Consider the following 19,430-nt stretch of genomic DNA (forward strand, 5'->3'; position numbering starts at 1 on the left):
GACGTTGAATAACCCGTGTTTTGCAGCGATGTCAGCAGGTGATCATTCTGGAGGCTGAAAGCGGGCAGCAGCCTCCTGAGATGCCTAACAATAATAACTGACCCCTTCTGGTACTCCATGGGTGGGCAACTGTGGAGCTGGTCTTGGCAGCTCCTGAACCGATGTAGTGGGTACAAACTATACTATTTCCCAGATTTTTTTTTCCCATTTTCCCAAACAAAACCATTCCAGCAGCTGGTTGAGCTTCTGAACTGAGATAATCTCTGAAGCCCACCTGCTGCTCCTGCAAACGCCAAAGGTAAGGTACATCACTGCGGTAAGCACGGGAGCTGAGCAATACTTTTCTTTGTGGAAGATATCCAGTGAGCAAGTGTCTTCCCTGGCTCTTTTAGAGGCTGTAGCCCTTTCAAAGGGAAGGCTCTACCTCTGCAAGCCGTGGTTGCAATCCACAAGTATGATATCTGAAATTTAGTTATTTCTTTGAAGGGTGCTAGCGCTCTCTTGCAGGAACTCCAGCTTTCACTTCCCCTTCTGCCTCTAGTCTATTAAACCAGAGATTTTAAACCAGAGATTACTGTAGGTAAGTTAAAAACTACTAAAACTGGTTTGTGATCTACTAAAAATCTAGGGAGTTTTATCTAGCATTTTGGGTAACTGTGTGAACTGTGGGAAGTACTGTCTAACTTGCTTGGTCTGCTGAAGGTTTGACGTGGCTTGCACGATGTAGTGAAAAACAGTTGTCGCGCTTAGTCATTAGTGAATGGAGGGCCATATATCTCACCCATTCAGCTCACACGCCAGCAATGACAGATTTTTTCAGCGTGTTATGTTGTTGCTCAATGCGTTGTGCAACCACTCAGGGTTTAGAAGGGCTGCACCCGGTACCTTATTAATTCAAATAGCATGGTGCCAGCCGCGGATCAAGGGGAACTAGGGACCTCACGCAGTGTCCGTGGTTTGTTTGCATTGTTTTCTGTGTTCTATGCCAATAGCTGTGAACATTTTCTCTGGAGAGGAGTGATGAAACTTGCTCTAGTCGAGTTCTTTCTGATGACCAGATGAGCAGAGAAGTGGCATGTGGTTATATTGCTTCATACTGACAGACAAAAAAAGCCTGCAAGTGTATTTGTTTGCTTAAGGGGTTTTCTTTCCTGATGTGATTATGCGTTTTTCCCCTATGCTTTTGCAATACCAGGGATGTTGAGTCCCCTCTTATTTCTCATTCTTGATGCAATAATTGTAAAGTACCAAAGAGGTGCTTAACATACAGATATGACTCAATGACTCTACATGTGATTGCTAGTTGCCAGCCCTGAATAATTCCCAGGTTCCTTTTCCTGTGGTCCCCCTATATACAGCTCTTTAGGATACAGCGATCTTTGGTACGAGCTCCCAAGCCACCGGCTCCCTCCTCACCTGCTGATCTTTCTCTCTTGGCATGAAATGTCTGGCTAAGGTCACTGGCCCAAAGGACCTAACAGCTGCTGAACTGGGTTATTATCCACAAAGAAAGGAGCCAGGGAAATAGAGAGACCAGTCACTTACTTGTATTTTTTTCCCCTCCCAGCGAGGAACATTCATGAGAGTAAAAGGCAAGAAAAGAAGCTTTGTTTGAATTGTCGGCTTTGTGTCCTGTCTCCTCGTCCCTCGAGAGTGATCAATCTACATGGCTTCTGCCAGCCCAAAGCTAATTCTTAGTACCCAATAAAATAGAGTTTTTCCTCTGCACCAACAGAGAGCTCCTGTTAACTCACTCCGAGGTTGTATTAGCTGTTTTTGCTAAGTCTTTTGCAAGGCTCCATATGTCTGTGTTCAGCTTGTGTTTTATCACATTCACCATGTCCCTATCCAAGACACAGCCTGTGCTTTTCTCTCCTCCACACCACCTCTTGTCAGCTTGGGATGAAACTCTTCTATTTCTTGGTGTTTGTCCTTCCACATGGTTGTATTAAAAAGTACTTTGATTTGGCCAAATAATCCAGCCCATGCCATGTGACTGATGGTGGTGGATACTCCCCTGTAGCCTGTAAGGATTTTTGCAGGAGTTGAACCACGTGGAAGTTTTGTGCTGCCCTTAGGCACAGTTGTCAGACAGTACAGTGTGATTGTTATTATTTGCATCCTTTTCTTCCCTCTCTATCCTCTTCCTTCTTAGAAAAAAACCGATTTAGTCCAAATACCACAATGTACCCATGAGACCTGGTGGACTTTGGTGTAAGAATATTTCTTAGTGACCCATTCAACAGCTCCCGCTTAAGCTCTTCTTCCCCCTCCCATAATAGAACACTCTTACTTCTCACCTCAGTGTTCTCCCTCTCTCCTCTAGCAAATACCCTTTGAGCAAGCCAACTGGCACTGCTGAAGAGCGAGCCTGGACCAAAGGAGTTTCCACACTTCTGATTTAGGAAATAGAGATTGCAAAAGGGATCAGCCCAGAGCAACAAGCAGGAGGGTTTAGCTGTTGGCTACAGCAGTGGTCTCCAAAGTGGGGCGCATGCACCCAACGGGGTGCGCAAGACGATCCATTTGGGTACAGGAAGAAAATACTGTAACTTCAGTAGTATATGTATATAATGTATAAATAAATAAATATACATCTACTGGGGATGTGTGCTCAAAATTTTCTTACTGATAGGGGTATGCAATCAAAAAAGTTTGGAGACCACCGATCCGCATTACCACAACACGCCTCCTCTACCAGGCTGGTCTGCCTGGAGGGTCTTAGCTCTACATTTGCAGTCCAAGGAGCCAACGGGACCAGCCATTGCAAGTGTCCTTTAAACTTGGCTATGAACAGAAAGACCTCAGAAACGGGAGGGCCACATGAAAAAGTGATGATGAGGGACAGACCTCTGATGATCTAGTTTCTGCATTTACACAAGCTAGAGGCTGTATTTGCCCTGTGGACAAGCAGAACTCCAAGGATCGGCATGAGTCAATGTTTGCCAAGCGGTCGTTCTCTGTTTTGAAGGTGATCCTCTGAAGTCCTGAACATGGACGCTGACAGATGGTGATCTCTGGTATAGAGAATGTATATGTAGGAGTGTTTTCCAGTATAAGAACATACATTTTAGTACCATTTAGAAAGCAACACTTAGGCTTTATATAAAGGGCAACAGATATTTTGCCCCAATAATATGGACATTTGCATACCTGTAGTTCGCTGTTGTGTTAGGCAGTGCTTCTGCATTCACATGCAGTCTGTCTTCTTAATGAAAATACAGCGTATGAAGCCAAAGAAAGCAAATACCTGTCCACTGACGATTTAGGGACATGGATGTATTTTTGTGTGCATACTTTTTGGAGACACTTCTATTTTTCCTACCACTATCTAGGCATGTGGTTACAGGGTAAGAGGAGAGTAGTGTCTTTTCAGGTTTGAGCAGCTGGGTGCCATCTCTGAACAACTGCATTTTAAAGTGATTATCATTAGGTTTCAGAGTTAAATGACCTAGTGGTAAGGATGGAGGCAGTGCACACCTTCTGCCAGTTTGAAAGAGGCAGAAGAAACACTGCTATGATCAGAGATCGTAGTGCAGCTGTAAGGTCAAGTCCATTGAAGAGCACTTTGTACTCCATTGAAAAGCACTTTGCTGGTTCTGAAGGCATCACCATGGAGCAAAGGGGCAGAAGGACGTACCGGAGCTGAAGGAAAGGTAACGGATGCAACCAGCAGTCGGTGACAGTCCGTTGTTCTGCACTGTTTGTGTGAAGCGGTCTTTGGGGGGTGTAGATATCAAAGGAGGTCCACTTGCCATGACACCAGCAGGCTGGGGAACCTCGCAAACCACCCAGGTTGCGGTATGAAAGGCTGATCGCTTCGCAACCGTGTTGAGGAGCGGGGGTGGGACATGGACAAAACGCCCCAGCTTGTCTCAGAAACGTGCAACAGTTTGTGGGGCAATGAGCAGGGCTCCCCAGCCAGCGTGCTCCCCCCGGCCAGCCTCGTGTTTATTAGCAACGAGATGTGCAGGAGACCTGGTGCAGCGGGACGAGGCGGTGGTGGTGGGGAGTCCCTCTCCACCCCCCATGCTCCTCATTTCTACCGGCACCCAGCGCACACCTTCCCGCCTGTGTGCGTGTGCACGTGTGCCCGCGTGTGTTTGGGAGGCTCAGCCCCAGCCTGGAGCGCCGAGAGCGCTGCAGCTTTGCTGCCCGGCGGTGGGGCACGTTCCCCGCCAGCGGACGCTGGTGTGAAGGCAAACGCTCCGTAGCCAGCTGCTGAGCGTGCTTATGCAGCGCGGGGCGGCACGTGTGTGAATGGAACATCGCTGCTTTGCTTCTGGGATGGGGTCAAGTCCAGAAGAGAAGGTCAAAGAAAGCCTTAAGCGATCTGGCTGAGTGCTGGTCTTGGGGTGACAGTCAGAGTGACTTAAGCTCTGTCGCCAAAGTGGCATGAGGGTGGGCTTATGTCAAAAAAGACATTCATTTTGGCTGACAGGATGGCAATAGGTTAATCAAGCAGAAAAAGCAGTGAGGAGAAGAAGCTTTAACCCTTCTCTGCTTCCTCGTGGGCTCTGGAAAGGGGAGTCAGTCCCTAAGCCACCCTTGGATGTGTGCATGTGCCTCCCTGTCTAGCCTGCTTTCCAGTCGGTCCAACTCCCCACTGGTGTTCAGGCAATCTAATTCCACCACCCCACTCCTTCTTCGAGGCTTTTGGCAGTCCTGGGGTTTCCTGGGCGGAGGCTGGGAAACCCACAGCATCCAGGGCAGGCTGGAGAGGAAACTCTCATACGGCACCTGCAGTGTCCCCCCCCATAACCGCTGGCTCCTGCTGCCCTTTCCCCGGCCAGCCCCGGGGGAGTTTCTGAATCCCTTGGCTGGGCTATGCCCCCCACATGGAAGGGGAAAAAATCCATAATCAGCTCAGTTAATGTTAAACGGATTGTTATTTAGGAAACGAAGCACCAGAAAATATGTTACTGGTTACCTGCCCTCTCTTGCCCTGGCTGTACCTGACCTCAGGAGGAGAACGGCACCAAGCATTGCTGTCCTCCAGCTTCTGCGGGCACTGCACGGACCCCTGTTTAAAAAGATGTAGGTGGTCGTGCGCGTGCTGTAGCATTAGAGCAGCCACCCTGTTCTTCCATCAGTGCTTCCACTGTTTAAGCTGCTGTGTGATTTGTTTGGATTGATTTTTATATTTTTTTTTAAATCTACAAGTACAGACTGTGATGGCTTGTTAATAACACAGTGCCTCTTTCTACACAGGGATGCCTCAGAACTTGTCTGAATCCAGTCAAAAGGCTTTATTTTAAAATAACCAGCCTTTTTTTTTTTTTTTTTTTGGTGTAGCACAACAAACCAAAACCACACCTGCTCCACGCTGAGTTCATTTGTGTGGGTTTCTGTTCACGTTTTAGTATCGAAGCTATAAACCCTGGAGTGGAAAGGTGGTGGGCAGAATGGTGTCTTGCAGAAACGCCACCAGACACAAGGCTGACAGCAACACTGCCAGACATTGCTGTAACAATCTTTGTTTCTTTGAGTTACGCAAATAGCTACAGCCTCTTCTTTCTGTGCCTAAGGCCAGAAGGCTGATGGCTCAATGGATGCTACTGTTAAGGCAGCAAGTAGAGAGAAAACAATGCAAAATTCACTGGCAAATCCATTGCTCGTACACACACGGGCTGGAAAAAGCGAAAAATCAACAGCAACATTTGCAGGGCATTCAGTCAGCTCCGGCTTCAGCTGCACGTAATCTTCAGGTGTTCTTGGCATAAGATCAAGGTCCTGGTTTGTGGTGTGAGGGAGGGAGGAGGAGGACTGAAGCAGGAAGGCCTGTATTTGACTTGAATACGCTGCAGTCAAAATCAGGTGTGGTGCAAAGTCTGCTGCCTATTCGATTGGGAAAGTAGCATTTGAGCTTGATTCCTTATTGTGGCTGGTCTCTTCAAGCAGGACAAACCCTGCTTTCAGCATAAAGGATACAGGCTCAAGTTCCAGGTTATTATTTTTAAGCACTCTTTGATCCCTCAAGTTAAAAATCCTCCCGGCATAGCTCTAGGCAAAGATGGGATTTAGCAACTACTCTCATCCCTGTTTTTTTCTTTTCTGAATGGCGGTTCCCTGTTCCCTGCCACCCCACTCAGCAGCCCACTTTTTGCACTGTTTGGACTCTTGCTCATGTTGCTTTTCCATCTTTAACTTCTGAAGGGATTGCCTCTTCTTCCCAATACCCCCTTGCATCAGCTTGGGCTGTCCTTCAAAAAGGGCAGCAGCCAGTGCAAAGCAATCTGGCGTGAGTCAGAAATCCTTATGGATGAGCTAAACGCAGCAGAGCAGAAACCAGGTCAACAGTAGCCCTCATGAGAATTTAGCTATATCCCTGGCACAGCACTTCTGATCTGTCTCTCTCCCAACCCTTCTACTTCCCTGTATGGCCACACCTATGCCCAAAGTAGAGGCGTCCTTAAAATCTTTGTGTGGACAAGGCAGGTTGTATTGACCAGTCAAAGCATGTTTCGCTTTCCCTTAGGAAAAATTCATCAGTTAATATACTGGAAACATGTCCCTTCTCCTTTTCCACCCCCATTAGCGACGACAAAGCCTGTCTGCTCTTCTTCAGGATGGCGTTTTAGGAGTGAGGACCAGCTCTTGTTGTGTGTGTTTGTATCGTACCCATCAGACACGTTCCACGTCTGTTCAGCAAGAACGTTACAAACCAGAAGTAGAAAACACCATGTGCTCCCCCTTTGTGGTGATGTTGGAGTCGCTGTGTCATGAGAAATCCAAATGCTGGAAGAGCCAAGAAGCTCGAATTTGGACCCCTGGGAATTGGAATGAATTTACATTGTAAGCTCCAGTTCTGGTTTTAATATATATCCCTATAGTATATGACGGCACCATTGCCTACTGGAGCGTATACCAGGCCACATCGGTGGAGCGTAGCTGCCAACCGCAGCCCAGGGATGAGCTACGACAGCACTCCCACCCAGACTTCACACGGCACAACATCTGCCATGGATGAACCATGCATTTGTACTCGGCTAAGAGATTTTCCAGGTTGCAGTGTGGTAGCAGGATAACATGGTGGGACTGTGGTTAAAAACTTCTCAAGAGCTGCTCTCTGCCTTGCGTCATGGCCCAAAGGCAATTTTAACAGTTTGCTGGCACCCCCTTTCCGCCCTACCTCTTGCACAGTCTGTGGCTGTCTTTGGTCCCAGGTTCCCTCCGCTCCCAGCCTGTACTTTCTCTTCCGCTCCATCAGGGATGATGAGCCCAGCAAGGAGCTGCACCAGGAGGCAACGCTAGCCAGTAAGGAGAAAAAGAGTTAAGTACAAGACGTTGCAACACGTTGCGCCGTGATGTCAGGTACAACGCGTATCTGATAGTGCACTGCTAGAAATATCTTTCATGCTGCTTCTTAGCTGTGAGGAGTTAATGTATGTTTTAACTTGTGTTTCAGAGATTCCCACGGCTTCAGAGAGGCGGGATTTCTGGCAGGGCATGATATCCATTTTTCATGACGAAGCTGCAGTAACATGATGCCAGTGGGACAGCTCTAGGAGTTTGAACGTAACTGGAGCATCCTGATGGGTCCTGAGTAATGTTATATCTGTGGCTGTAATGTTCTGTAGATGCACAGAGAAGATAATTTTTAGCTGTTTGCATGTATTTAATTCTTTAGAATAATTCAAAATGCAATCAATTTCATGCTCTGTCCCTGTGGCCAATTCTGTAATTTGGTGCACATTGCTACAATTATGACATTACATGAGAATCTTGGCTTTAAAATAAGTTTATAAAGAGCATTTGGAATTTTAATTATGAAATTTGACTTTTAAGTGGTTACTGTCAGCGGATGGGAACCCCTGTGCTCAAATATGAGGAGTTCAGCTCACTGAGATTGAGATACGCTTATCCACGGTTCCACTTTTAGCAGCACTTGTTTCACATTTCCAGATGTTTCCTCACATACCCCAAAGCCATTTTAAAATGATAGTCAAGATTCTCACGCAGTATCGTAACTGAGGAAGCTAGAATGCTTGGAAAAGACGCAAAATTACAAGAGCTGGCCAAACTCATGATTTGGTGGGACTGAGTTCACGGCTGGGAAAGATGCGAGACCAGAAAGGAACCGTGGCCAAATCCTTTCCAGACTGTCACGCCAAAGCCAGCCGTTGTACAGTTGGCTGCAGGTCCTAGTCCTGCTGGAGAAGAAGGAGTCTCCTTCCCCAACAAAAATGTCCCTTGTGTCAGCCTAGGGTTCCTCGCTAGGAAAACCTGCACTCCCGCAGTGTATGCTGCCTCAGTTCCACAGAGCAACAGTGTCTATTCCAGCACTGAAGTTTTGAGGAGAATGTAATTCCCAAGGCATGTATTTCCTTATCACACCGTTGTTTTTAATAAAATAGCTCCAAAGAATCAGCATGGACTATTTTTTTCACAATATGATTTTTATTAGTGATTTATTCAGCCTAGCAGATGCCAGCACACAAACTATGCAAAGAGCAAATCTCTTCCTCCAAGTGTAAATATTTACAGATCATATTCAATGGTATTTAGTACTCTGCAAACATATTGTCAACAGTTCTATCCAGATTCTTCCCTAATCGCAGCCTGAGAGCTGGCAGAGGCATGTCCTCTGTGAAAAGATGGGTATGGAAAAGAATGATAGCAGGCTAAATAAGTTCTTGGCTTAATTAGACTGGAGTTATACCAGAGGTGAATCTGGCTCACACCAACTTAAAGCAATAGGAGCTTGTACCTACCACACGCAGAGTTGGAGGGGTGATGCTTCTAGGGGGAGAGCTCTCCCAGGCAGGCTGGGAACCTCTCGGCACTGGACGAAAAGGGCCGTTACAATGCAGGGCTGGGAGGTTCAACCTTCCACGTGTTTTAAGGGATGGAGTTCCACCTTTTCTTAGCTATAATAGGAGGCGTGTGTCTATTCTTTGCATTGCATCAACTGGCTAAGTTTATTTGAATAGTCCAGAAAAGCAAATATTCCCTATCCCAGTCACCATCTGTTCTTAAAACAGCAACGTGTTCTTTCTTAAATGCAGACCTGCCTTTTGGTCTCTAGCTCAGTCAGTGCAAAATCCCTGAATGGGTTAATGTCTGGGACATAGCTTGACTATATTGGAGCCATTTCTGTTTAAACTAATATCCTAAAAATCTCCTTTCCTGCACCTCCAGCCCAATCCCCTTTGATAGCGTTTCATTACATCCCATAATCTGCTCTCCTGACAATCTGGAATAAATACAAGCCAACTGAAAGCTCAACGGTGGCTTAGCCCTCATTTATATTCTATGAAAACCTGCTATTGCAAGCACGTCTTAGCACCCCAGCTTTTCACACGAGGCATGTAAAGTTGCAAAGATTCTCTAAACACTTCCAAATGATGTCCTCTGGGATGCGCGAAGGAACAGCCTGACCGACTGCCATCCCCTGCGCATCACAGGGAGCGAGGTGAGCGGGAGCACCTTCATGACATCCCGTTTTCTTTGTGTGATCCCAGCTTTGTTTCAGTGCCTGTATTTTCCCATTCCACATCTGGGCCTCTCCAGGTGCTTCTTTTTTTTTCTCCTGAGACTGTTTTTCCTAGAAATGTGCTTGTTCCCCACTACACCAACACTAAGAGCCGCGCGCCCTCCTGCTTTGCTCAACAGCTTCACATTATTTCCTCCATCGCTGCGCTTGGTCCTGCTAAATAATCTCTTCTACAGCAGGCAGTCCTCCTCCCCCCTTCAACTGTCTCTTCTAATTATCTTAAATTGCAGAGCTTCCTTCTCCCTTCCTCCTTCTCTGGAAAGGAGGGGAGGGAATATTTCAGTAGATGTCAGTATCCCCCACGAATGATGGAATGATATATCTATACAATAAATACAGACAGACGTGCTTTAAATTGAGTCCTTGATGAGGAGTGCTGGCCAGCTCTGCATTTTGTCTACTTTTAATTAACTGATGGACCAAGGTATCGACTCCTCCTCCTCATTGCTCATTTTGAAAAGCAAATCTCCATGTTCTAAAATTACATTGGGATGTGTGAATGATTTCAGCATCACTTTCACCTATGGCCGGTTTAGCAGTAGGAGCTGGAATCCTTACGTTATTTGAGGTAGCAAGGGCTCCTTCTTCACCCCTTCAACGCTGCCACAATCACTACGTAAAGCATCTCACAATACGGACTGCGCCCGTGCGTGCACAATGCTGTTTTTGGCACCTTTTTTTCATGACTCTTCTTTGGGCGATCTGGAAATAACCCAAAGGAGCTGAATTCAGGAGGTAGCGTGCTCTAAAACGGGCACCCATGGTTTAAAGGAAGTCCTGCACCTTCTGCCATTCCGTAGAGCAGGCTCCACGCTTCAGAATGGGGCTCAGACATATATATTATATACGTGTCCGTATATACATGTACATAACGTGGTATGTAAAAGCTTCAAAGCTCCACTGCTGCTAGGGTTTGCCCCAAGCAGCTGCGGGCTGCTGATGTGCAAACTTTCGGCATAGGCAGCAGCAGTAAAAATAGCAAAATAATCAACAAGGAGCTGTTTTTTGCTATTTGATTCGATATTTAATTCAGCAGCATTCTCTACTTGAACAATGCTGCTGCCAGTGGACTATCACGTCTGGTAAACCAGACACTTGCATAGTTTAGGGATATAATCCCTATTATGAGAAAAGTTATGCCTAGATTATGGGGGAGTATGTGTTTTTCATAGGCCAGGGCAGCAAGAAGCTGTCAGCCTGTACATTTTCCCAACTTTTCCTCCTCGGTGGCGATTATGGAAGTTTGGACGCAGCGAACCCAGCCTCATCGCAAAAAATCCTGTGCTGTTCGCTTGCAGAAAACACGGGCAAAATGCGTTGGCATTAAACCGAGCTTTGCCAAATAAGACACTCCCGCTGCTGTGCCACAACTTGCAGAAGATGGTGGACGCCACAGTTCGCGGTACGAAAATGCAGGAGGAAGATGAAAATGCCTCATCTGACTACAGCTTTCACCCGGTTATCCCAGGCCGAACTCCAAGAGCCGCGGACCTTGGGCTCTGCTGCACACACCGGGGGATTTATGCGCGGTAACAGCACCCGCGGCCCGCAAAGCGGCTTGGTGTAACCGTAAAGAAACGACAGGACAGCCACCGCTGCCGCTCGGGGCCACGCGAGGGGCCGGCGGGCCCGCGGCGGAGCTCTGCCTGAGGAGACGGGGGCGGTACGGGCCGCCCAGGCCGGGGCTCGGGCAGGCGGCGGCCCGCAGGGCCGTCAGCCGCGGGGCCGGTTGGTGCCGAGCTCGCACTCGCGCCAGGCGGGGTCGGCGGGGCCAGTGGGCCGGCTCCGGCCGCCACACGAGCCCGGCTTTCGCACCACGGAGGCGGGCTGCGGCACTCGACTCGGCCCGGCCCGGCCCGGGCCCCCCCACCGCTGCTGCCGCCGCCGCCGCCGGTACCCCCGGGCCGCTTCCGCTCCCTGCGCCGCGGCCTAAACCCCGCCCCGTAACATACGTCACTTCCGCGGGCAGGTAGCCCCGCCCCACCCTCTCACCCTCTGCCCCCGGCGCCTCGGTGCTTCCGGGGTGAGAGGCGCTGCCTGCGCATGGGCACGCTCCGCCCCCGGCGCAGCCGGGAAGGCGGGGCGGCCGGGGCGGGAGGGGCGGGGCGCTAGGGGGACGGGCCAATGCGAGCAGGAGGGGGCGTGGCCGGGGCGGGGCGAGGCCGTGGCATGTGGCGGGGCGCCGGGCGCCTCTCGTTCCCGGGGGGGCCGCGCCGGAGCCGGGCGAGCGGCCGCCTCCGCCGCCGCCGTCTCGGTAAGCGCCTCTTCCGCCCCGCCGCCCTGGGGCCGTGCCCTCCGCCGGCCTCTGCCACGTCGTGAGCGCGGGCGGGCGGGCGGTGGCTCGGCCTGGGCCTGGGGGACGGCGGGGACGCCGGGCTGGGTGAGCGGCGGGGCCGGGGCTCTCCGGGGGCGGGTGTCGGTGCGGCCCGCGGGCGGGACGGGGACGGGTGGCCGCGGCCTGGAGGGGGGGGGGGGGGGGGGGGGGGGGGGCAGGAGCTCGGCAGCCGTTCCCGTGAAGTGCCACGGAAGTCGCCAATAAAACCGCAAATCAGTCGCTCCCCCCCGGCCCCGGAGCGACGGTGGAAGCGGCGCTTTGCGCTCGCCCGGGGCTCCCCCGCAGCGCACCGGGCCGGGGCTGGCAGCGGCGGCAGCTCGGCTTCGTGGCGGGGACGGGAGCTGAGCGATCCGGCCGGGAACGCGCCGCCTGACCCCGGGGGCCCCTCCAGGGCCCCGGGGGCCCCCCCAGAAGCCCGGGGCTGGGCCTGGGCCTGGCGCGGGGCCTGGCGGGTGGGTGACAACGTCGTGTGTCCCACTGAATAACGTCGAGTGGGTGCGATTGATTTTACCTCGGTAAGGGGGGGTCTGCTCTCTGGGGTGTCCTACCGAAACCCTTTCCGTCTCCTCCTACCTCACGTCGAGGGTTTTCGGGGGGGTTCAGCTGTACCTGAGCGACGTCAGCCGGAATCCAGTGAACGTTTTTGGGCCAAGCTCCCAGACACAGCGTCCTGGGGGGATCTCCCGTCGGAGCGGATCTCGTTCTGGTGACTACAGCGAATCCCTTTAACTTTCCCCTCTGCCGTCTCCCAAACTTTCTCTTCTAGGCTTGGCAAAGAAGAAAAATCCTCTCGCGGGATCCCGGCGAGTCGGGTGCCTCGACGCCCTCCGCCTTAGCTGGCTGAATCCCTGCCAGGCACGGTCATGCAACGACACTCCTCCGTCCTGATAAAGTGAGTTCGCCGACTGCTTTCTGGAGGAACAAACCCACAGAAATACTAATCCTCTCCGCCTTCAGCCCAGTCGCAGCCTTGCTGAGGGTACTGAACTCCCCGACAGCCAGCGTTTGCCCCCGTTGCGCCGCAGGGGAGCGAGCGTTTGCCCCCGTTGCGCCGCAGGGGGGTTGCGGCTGATCGCTAGCTTTGAAAACTGGGCTGGAAGATGCGCGCTGGTGTAGCGTCTCTCTGTGCCCGCATTTCTGTTTAATCTTACTTATCTGCCGTCATCGTCCGCTGCTATGTATGTTAATGCAGTCCTTTACGTGGTTACGGCTAGTTTAGAAGGAATCTATCCGTTTTTAACAGCTAGTTTAGAAGGAATCTATCCATTTTTATTAGCTTTTACGTCCGTAGCAGACTAATGCGCTTGTTGTACATGTTTGCTGCTTGATTCTAGTTTATATATGCATAACATGTATACCCAACCTATTGTTTTAGTACTTTTGCGGGGGAAATTCCAGACTACGTGCCTCTTAACACCTTGGTGCAAACATCTTGATTATATTTTTTGTTTTAATTGCAAATTCCTTGCCGGATTTGTAAACCCATGTGCCCAGCGAACAGACTTTGCATCTGGTTATCTGCTATTGAAATTCGAATTGGCGCATCCCTGCAACCTGCAGCCTCTGCCTTCTAAGGGAAGTCTCCCGGCACAGACTTTTCAAAGGCGATGGGAGTCATTTGCAGGTGAAATTTCGAGCTTCAGTGATGAAAAACATCCACGCTGAAGGCCCGATAACGTGTGTAAAATGTCTGGCTGCATACCCTGGATTACAGGGTTAGGTCATGTAGCTACTTTTAAATGTGGTAGCTGACTTTTGCAGTTGTACGCGACTGACTCCGTTTCCAAGGGAAAATGTCTCAGGGACGTTAAGGAACGGAGGTGTTTGTTTAAAGTGGTGCATGCTGGAAATGTCCGAAACTTTGCTTGAAGAAACCGTGAAGATTTGATTTATTTGGGTAGAGTTTTTTGCCTCTTTCTGGGTTTTTTTAAAAGGCATGGATAAAACTTTTTTCCCTTTTAGAATAGAATTCTGCTGATGTCTCCCCGCGCTCTGACACACAGTGTTAACCGAGCACGTGTTCTCTGTATCGTCATCCATGCTTGAACACGGTTTTATAAGCTGAAAGTGCCGTAAAGCAGGTCCAGCGAGAGTTTACGCCAGCATATTTGCGGTGAAAAATTATGGGGGGACCTGGATGTAGGAGGAATGAACTCGCTCTTCCGCCGCGTACCCACAAACCAGGTGTATCGCAGCGGCTGCGTCATCCTGGCTGACGTGCGTGTTCCGAGTGATGGTGGGCTCGTGGCTCAGAGCGGTGGCGGGGATGGCTGGGTGGCACACGCGTGCGTTTCCTCGCAGCCCTCGTCTCCATATGGAGCTCTTCTGCACTGCCTGCATGCGTGTGCCGAACAGCCGTGCTCAGATCCATCTGCTCTGACCTGTTTCCGCTCTCATCGCTGGACCCCACGCGTGTTCAGGCACTGCTAATGTCTGTTCTAGATTTATCCTTGCCCTTTAATTGTTGCTTTGTGTTTGATACAAACTTCTGATAGCAAGAGCAATTACACACTGGGAAAGCCGGAGGAAAAAGCAGTCGATTCACCGGCACTTACGTGTAGATCCTCAGCTGCTGGGCATCGCTACGGCTCCCTCGCACAGCCCTGACAGTCCCCGGCCATTTGCCCTTTGAAATGTTTAAATTGGGGTCGGATGCCTTTCGGAAGGAGGTGTTCATCCCTACGAACACAGAGCTGGTACGAAGGTCATTTGTGCGGTAGATGAGATACCCTTCCCGCCCCGGCACAGTAATTGCTGGATGAAACTCCATGGCTTATGCTGCGCCAGGAGCCAAACTAGATGATCTCTCTGGCTTTTTTTCCTCCTACGCTTAAAAGGACGGGGAGGGCGATATCCCCACGGCGTGCGCCGTGGCTGGGTGCCATCTGATGCTGTGCTTGGCAAGGTTGCTTCCCTTCCCGGCTTCCCGCCTGGCCTGTGATCCTTTGTCACACCCCACCTGTCGATGACACCCAGCCCGTCTGGGTCTGGGAAGAACTCCCGAAGGGCTGTTGACTTTGTTGAGTGGGAAGCCAAGAAGTCCTGTGGAGTAAACTGCGGTTGAACCCTTTCTCTCTAGACCGCAGCAAGCGCTTAACGCGTTCGTTCTTCGTGTCCAATTCTGCTCCTTTGGACTGAAGTTGTGGTTCCCTTTCTACAGCTTAGACTTGTAGGAGTCGGCGGGTCTTGGGAGTTGGCGGCTGGGGTGTAAGGGTGCTGCTGGCGCCGCAGGGACGGCAGCGATGCTGAAAATGAGTGCGGGCGGGTGCTGGTTGTTCGCAGCTCCCCCAGTTTTTGACTGCTGGCAATCCAAGGAGGTCACCATGCAGGTGAGGCACCCGGGGTGTCTGTGGTACAGCAGTTCATCCAGGAAAGGCGAACGTATCTCCAGTGTGGCACGGGGAACCCCTTCTTGAAGGAATGTCTGCGTGGACATTGCTGCACGTTCCTGTGAACGACTTACCCAACAAAAGCAAGCAGCAAGAACTGCAGAAGTGGGGTTTTAATGCTCTGTGGAACCACACGCTCGCCTCGCTGGTGTGTAGAGCAGCGCTCAGCTGCTTCGTGTTGTGCCGTCTGCCTTCCTCATTGCTTTGGTTCTTTAGGTGTATTCGTGGAAACTTTGCATTTAGCTGATGCCTCTGCTGTGCCATTATCATGATTATCACTGAAATGAGGTTTCCTCATTTTACCTTCGCTCTCTACAGCTACCTGAAAGGGGGTTGTGGTGAGGTGGGTGTTGGTCTCTTCTCCCAAGTGACAAGTGATAGGACAAGAGGAAATGGCCTCAAGTTGCACCAGGGGAGGTTCAGGCTGGATATGAGGAAAAATTTCTTCATTGAGAGAGTGGTGAAGCACTGGAAGAGGCTGCCCAGGGAGGTGGTGGAGTCACCATCCCTGGAGGTGTTCAAGGAACGTGTGGACGTGGCACTGTGGGACATGGTTGAGTGGGCATGGTGGGGTTGGGTTGATGGTTGGACTTGATGGTCTTACAGGTCTTTTCCAACCTTAGTGATTCTGTGATTCTTCTGTGATCCTCTGGGCAATTTTGAGTGTCGATCAGCGTAGGTGCCAAAACTTCTGGCAGCCTTCCATTGCCTTTGCTGGCTTTGTTTTTCTTTGCCATTGTGGGCTTGGCCTCGAGGATCAGATCTGGGGTTTCAGTGCTGAGAGGTGGGGGTGCTACTGCACTGACACCAAGTTGGTGCTGTGCAGTGTCCTCGGGCAGGACCGGACTGAAACGCCATCCCCGATGGCTGCCTCGCCATGGTGGGAGAGATAGTCTTCAAATGCACTTTGCAGAATGTGAGATCTCTGGAATGACAGTGTGTGAGCCTGGATTTTCCATCACGTCCTTTCCTCTCGGTTCACATGATAACTTGTCAACCATTTGGAAAGCACATTGGGCGCTTGCTTGTTTGTTTTTTCTTGTTGGACAATGTGGTATGAGGAAAGGAACGGAGGGCAGAGAGCCAGGGATATGGGTACTTGTTTATTTGCAGCCAGCTGGACCGTCCCCCAACGCGTGTGGTAGGACCCACAGCCCATCTGTACGTCTTGCACTTGCTTGAGGAACCAGCCGGGTCCTCCGTGTGAGCAGGCAGCTAGGTCGGCGCAGCTGGGGCGGGTTGAAGTCGCATGCCCGGATTATTCGTATGTCGCCACAGCTCTTGTCACCTTTGCTTGGGGAGTCTCAGTTGAGCTGTGTCCCCTAAAGGACTAAACTGTGCTCTGCGGACGCGGCTCTGGAGTGTCCAAGCCCCCATAGCTACCTCCGTTATTCCCTAAGTATGCAGAGAGGGAAGGGGAGGTTGTCTGTGTACAGGGGCCATTTATTTTATTTATCGAGACGTTCAACAAATCCTCTTCACAACCATCACTGCTTCCGCTAACGATGACCCTCTCGCTTTTGCCTGTCCCGGAGGGCGTTGGGTTTGCCACCCCTCAGCTCCAGCTGACTTGGTGCCGGGCCTGGAGAACTGCTTAAGCAATAGTTCAGCAAAACGCTTGAGCAGATACTTCAGGTAGAGAAGGTGCACTGGTTTTACATTTGTTTTATTAAAAAAAAAGAAGGGGGGGCGGGGGGGAGAAAAAAAAGATTTGATGAAATTTGCATTGAATTTTGCTTGTATATTTGTGTTGGATTTATATTTGTTTGGCTTGGGGAGACTTTGCAGCACTTTAACTAAATCTGAGTTTAAATCCACTTAAGTTAAACTCCTGATACAACTTGTGTGTAGAGACCAGAATGAAATCTCATTAATTTTAATAGGATTAAGAATGTTCTTTTGCTGAGTCGTCTTCTCTTTCTTTCTTTGTTTGACTTCTCTGTATTAGAAAGCAGGATAAACCTTTCCACTTTTCCATCTCTTTGTGAAAATGCTTTGACAGTCTCAAAGAAGTGGCTCTCTGGTTGCGTACAATAATATTTTGCACATTTGTTTTTCTTCTGTGCTTTCAGCTGTAGTCCTACTGTATCCAGGCTTTTATTGGCTTTTGCTTCCCCTAAAGGCGCAATAATTCCTGACAGCAAGAAAACAGTTACAACTGTTTGCCTGGTAAGTTTCTACACTCAAAATTATTTTATTTTTCTTTTGCTCCCTCTGGACAGATTCAAAACTGTTGTGAAATAAGCCCATTAGTAGAGGGAAATGTTGTAGAAGTCAGCAGGAACTGAGACCGTGCGGATGGGTGAGGGCAAAATTCATCCCTGTTCATGAATTGGGAATAAATTGAAGAACGGGGAATACAAGTAGAAGTGTTACGAATGCAAACGGGTTGAAGGGAAATATTGGGGATCCATTTAAGATCAAGCAAGCCATTAACTGGAGAGGAGGCCACTTCAGCGTTTGTGCTACCTCTTCCTCATTTCTCAACGTACAGCATGCCCTGAATCCTACTATTGACTATTTTTGATTTGTATGCGGTCATGTATGTTGTTAGAGGAACGCTCCTCTTCCCCCTCTCCTTCAGGAAAGACAAACCCCACAGCAGGTATTTCTGGATGTTCCTGAGATGCTTTTAATGACTCTCTTAGCAAATATATGCTTTCCCAGGAAAAGCAGACTGTCTTGTAGCTCGTGTACTAAGCTGGATTTCGAGAGACTTGATTTTCATTTCCAGCTCTGACCAGTTCCTCCTATAGCTATACACAAATGGCTTCTCACGCCTCTTTTTCCACCCTGTGAGGTAAGGGAGGGTTGGTCTCTCTCACCTACGCTCTGCTCTTTCGAACTGATGCCCTGTCGTGCTATGGACTGACCCGTGTTACAGAGGTTGGGCTGGTGTATTTGCGTCAGCAAAGCTCCTTTACATCATCATCCTTTTGATGAAGCTTTACATCATCAGCGTGTCTTTTTGCTGGCAGTAGCATCTGGACTTAAGTTCCCATATCTAATTAAAAAAAGGAGAGCATGGTGGAAAAGAAGTTCTCTATTATTTTTTTTTGCCATAAGATAAACAGGAGATTGGCTTGTTAAGGGTGGGAGTTTCTGATGGGTGAGAAATGCCCGGTGGTAAATTGAAATTCTCCATGTCCAAGCGAAGAGCACTTACTCCCTAGACCTCTAGCCGCAGTAAACGGATGCTAGTCTAATTGTTAACTTAATAAACAATAAGTATTGCTATGAACATTTTTTTTCTGCCTTTCTCGGCTCTGCTGATCAAGGGTTTTTTCCTGCTGAGACCAGTTTTCTTTTAAGTTATCATTTCTTCCCATTTCTAAAGCTCTTTGTATCCTAGCTGATCTGGGAAGAGGATGTTGTCGCCAGGATTTCACAGCAACTTCTGTGAATCTTCGTGTGGGTTTCTAACACTCTTTGACCTGATGAGGCTTAAAAAAGGGGCAATGTGCTTCCCTCCTTTAAAAGAAAACATTCTGTACATAGGTTTTTTTTTAAAAAAAAATCTTGTTCAGAAAATCTCTCATTCATGAGCAGGACGGAAAGTGCTGGGACTGTTGGCATGAGCAGCTGGTCTGAGTGTGAAACCTTGAGACCAGCTTTGAAAAGAGCAAACACGCTCCCTCCTCAAGCGTTTTTTGGTCACTAATCCTTTTTGTTAATGAATTCTGATTATGTACAGCTTTACAAAATGTGCAAAATCTATTTAATCTTTCCAGTTCCTTTTTATTGGCGAGGCTTTTGTGGGATAGTCACGGTATCTTCCTTGGTTCATGATACCGATGATGTAGTGTCTTTACAATATTTGCTTAGGCTGATGTAGAACTACTAAGTCTGATGTGTCTCGGATGCTTTCCGTGCCTGGAAATGGCCTTGTTTGCAAGAGCGGTAGCTCTTGCGTTGTCTCAACGTGGTTCTGCTATGCAGAGCTCCTTTAGGAACAATGACCTGGATGAAGGGGTAGAGCATGCCCTCGGCAAGTTTGCTGCTGACACAAAACTGGGAGGAGTGGCGGACACACCGGAAGGCTGCGCTGCCGTTCAGCGTGACCTGGACAGGCTGGATTGTTGGGCAGAGAGGAACCTTCTGAAATTCAACAAAGGCAAGTGCAGGGTACTGCACCTGGGGAGGAGTAACCCCATGGATCAGTAGAGGTGCGGGGCCGACCTGCTGGAGAGCAGCTCTGTGGAAAGGGACC

At 49.7% G+C, this 19,430-nt stretch overlaps 1 protein-coding gene across 2 annotated transcripts in view; it reads left to right on the forward strand.

The window, feature by feature from the left end:
- Positions 1-11,840: 11,840 nt before the first annotated feature.
- The window catches only part of C17H11orf24 (chromosome 17 C11orf24 homolog), a 32,806-nt gene continuing 25,216 nt past the window's right edge, over positions 11,841-19,430 (forward strand). The window contains exons 1-2 of one of the 2 annotated variants that reach the window (XM_059825946.1): positions 11,841-11,876; positions 12,598-12,723. The gene's annotated coding sequence lies outside the window, so the exon portion shown is untranslated. Of the gene's footprint in view, positions 11,877-12,597; positions 12,724-17,371; positions 17,390-19,430 lie in introns of those variants that run through there. The other variant, XM_059825947.1, reaches the window with a different exon arrangement.

Source organism: Gavia stellata, chromosome 17 (assembly GCF_030936135.1).
Source record: "Gavia stellata isolate bGavSte3 chromosome 17, bGavSte3.hap2, whole genome shotgun sequence".
Classification (NCBI taxonomy): domain Eukaryota; kingdom Metazoa; phylum Chordata; class Aves; order Gaviiformes; family Gaviidae; genus Gavia; species Gavia stellata.